Source organism: Meriones unguiculatus, chromosome X (genome assembly GCF_030254825.1).
Source record: "Meriones unguiculatus strain TT.TT164.6M chromosome X, Bangor_MerUng_6.1, whole genome shotgun sequence".
NCBI lineage: Eukaryota > Metazoa > Chordata > Mammalia > Rodentia > Muridae > Meriones > Meriones unguiculatus.
This window is the reverse complement of record NC_083369.1, coordinates 119,764,672-119,767,797: the sequence shown is the minus strand read 5'-3', so window position 1 is coordinate 119,767,797 and position 3,126 is coordinate 119,764,672.

Genomic DNA, 3,126 nt, shown 5'->3' with positions numbered 1-3,126 from the left:
TTGGGAGGGATTAGAAAGTTGCCAAAGGTCCTAGGGAGAAAGAGGAGACCAAGGGATAAAGGAGCTGGGCATCTGTACTTCCTTGCAGTGGTCTAGAAGACACGTGAATAGCTGAGTTCATGAACAGAGAGGAAAGTTCAAGAACTCCAAGAAATGTCTAGTTCTCCCCATATAACCAAACCTCACTAACTCTCTAGTGCTTTACCAAGGGCTCCTGAGCAGTTGTGTGGTAGTGGGCAGCAGTGATGATGGCATTGTTGATTATAAGGTCACAATGTCACTGGGAACCTGAGGAGAAGTGGGTTGACACCCATGGTACGGCCCTGTTTCTCTGTTCCCAGGATTGGAAGTCCATCCCTGGTATCAAATGGGAAATCTCATCCAGATAAGCTGAAGACAGCCTGTCCAGGAGGCCCAGTGTAGCCTAGAAATTGTAGACTCTGCGCCCAGTGGTGTCAGTCAGGAGGGAAGCAGAACTAGGACTCAGCTTTGTTTTCCTCACCCATGATGGTTCTGAGTAGTCAGTGAGCTTCTGTTTTCCCTGTCCCTTGACTGCTTTTGTTCCTCTGCCCTTGCTTTGAGATGGGGTGGTGAAGCACTTGATTTGCAGTCTTTATTGCAGGCAGCAGAGCTTCAGTCTATTCAGAGACTTGACCTGGCTGACCTTATGTTGCCATGTGTGATGAATTTTGCATGGAAAACATTGTCTGCTAAGAGGTGCTATTTCTGATTTTGTCACATCTTGTCTCCCAAACTTAAAAGAAAATCCGTGAGATCTGTACATTAAACACTGCTTGACTGCCTCCTGTTTCTGCTCGGTGCCATATTGTACAATGAGTGAGAAAGTGGGTGGGCATAGGACAGCAAGCTCCAAGCCAAGATTGCCATTCAGAGGGAGCAGGGAAACTCTCCTTCTTCAGAACCCCCTTCCAGATGACCCTTGACAGGACCACTGCTCTCTGCTTCCCCCTCCCTAACCCCCACACCCTAAATGGGCAATAGTTGAACAGATCCAGAATGTTTCAGTTGGACTCATCCATGCTGTTCAGAGAAAGAGTCTGAATCAAAGGCTTCTCTTTTATTCTAGGTTCCGGAGTCAAGGTGTATAATTCAAGTTGAACCTCAATATTAAAGGAATATGAAACAGCTCTCTGAAGGCACACTGTACAGCCCAGAGACTTCTCTGCAGAGTGGTAAAGTCCTCATGGCCTTTTGGCAGGCAGCTGGGTAGTAGCTCCTGAGGACATGAAAACCCCACCAGGTGCTGGACCTGGAAGATGCCTGCTTTCCTGTCTTGGTTCTGATCTCTCAGAGCTCCATGCTGAGAGGTTACCTAAGAAGCCAGGAATTATAGAGCTGAAGTGAGGTGGGGCTATCCATTGGACAGGAGGCTGGAGGAGGTCAGAGAGCAGGGCTGTAAAGAGACTCCACTGCAAGGTATGGAGGGCAGTGAAAGAGACAATAGGAAGCAGAAGACTGGGAAGGAAGAGAAAGAAAGCTTGGGAGAAGGACAGGAAAACAGTGAGGAGGACACGAAGTTCAAACACATTCTAGGAGACTGGATAAAGTCAGGAAGATTTTCAGGTTGGGTATAAGCTGGAGGAATAAGGCAGGAGGTTCAGGGGTACTGTAGAACATGTCAGGAGGGTGAGGGATTGTACTGAGAAGGAGCACAGCAAATCTGGATAGAGGAGGGGTTAGGGCTTGTGAGGGCAGCCTATTGATGAGGAAGATAAAGTGTCATACAAGTCTGGGTTAGGGTATGAAAAAGAGGGTGGAGGAAGGTGAAAAGAAGACTGAAACTGAGGTGTAGGCTGAAAAGACAGCAGAAAGCTGGGCAGGGGCTGGGGAGCCTTGGTGGTGGGAGGAGTTCAAAAGGCTGGGGAGAACAAATCCTATAGAGAAGACACATGGATGAGGAGAAGAGAGCACAGGAAGGATGTGAGAGGCAGGAGGAGCCTTGCGGGGTTGAGGGGGGAGTAAAGCCTGAGGCTTGTGAGGACAGTCTGTACATTGGGGTGGGGGGAAGGACAAATGGTGAGTGAGGAAGCATAAGGTTTAGGGGAAGTTATGAAGCTATGAAAGGGTTAAGTGTACTGTGGAGAGCATGAGGGTTACAGGGAGGAAGAGAGCTTGTTGTAAGACAGAAGACTGAAGCCCTATGCAAGAGGCTAAGTAGTAGCAGAACAAGGACGAGTCTGGGGAAAGGCTGGAGTATGGGAAAGAACCTAAAGGAGAGCAGAAGGTTGGAGAGGAGTAGGGACAGAGTAGAAATGTGGCCTGTGGCTAGAAAATCAGTAAATTATAAGGGTCTGGGGAAACCAGGAGGCTGAGGAAGAGGACAGTAGGCTCAGGAGGAAGGCAGAAATGAAATAGATGACTAAAGGAAAATGGAAGGTTAAGGGAAGACAGATAGATGGATTGTGAAGGGCAGAAAGATGGGGAGCATCTTTCTGACAGGTGGCAATGGAGGAAGGTAGCATGATTCACATCCAGTCAAGAACAAGAGGCTGGAGAAGAGGCTTCAGGGGAGAGCAGAAATTATAGGACAAGGACAACAAGGAGGGGGTAAGAAGGGTAGAACACTAAAGGAGCTCAGATGGTTCTCTTGTAGGATAGGAAGCTGGTGAGAAAGTCTAGATGTTCAAGAATTGGTAGGAAAGTCAGGAGCTAAGCACTAGGTGGGGAGAATAAAAGGATGAGGGGGCTGAGGAGAGAGCAGGAGTTGAGGGGAAGAGGACTCCTGGACGATGAAGATCCGTGGAATGGCAGGAAGCTCAGGAGGCAGGAGGAGGAGGCTAGACAACACCCATTTATAGGAAATAAGTCAAAGGCTGGAAGGAGGCTCAGGAGAGTGTAGGAGGTTTTAGAAAGTCCTAGAATGTGGGAGAGGATGTTAGAAAGGATGGGGTGGGTGTTTGAAAAAAGTCTGGTTAGAAGAGCAGAAACTCAAGCAGGGAGGAATAGGCTGTTTATGGCCATTGTTGGAGAGGTAGGGCAGGTTGGGGAGGTGGGCAGGCAAGACAGGTAAAGAGAGGCTAAAGTAGGCAGATGACTCAAGAGTAAGGCAGTGGGCTAGGAAGGCAGGTCTGGTGGGATTTAGGAGGGAGGTTGTAGGAACAAAAG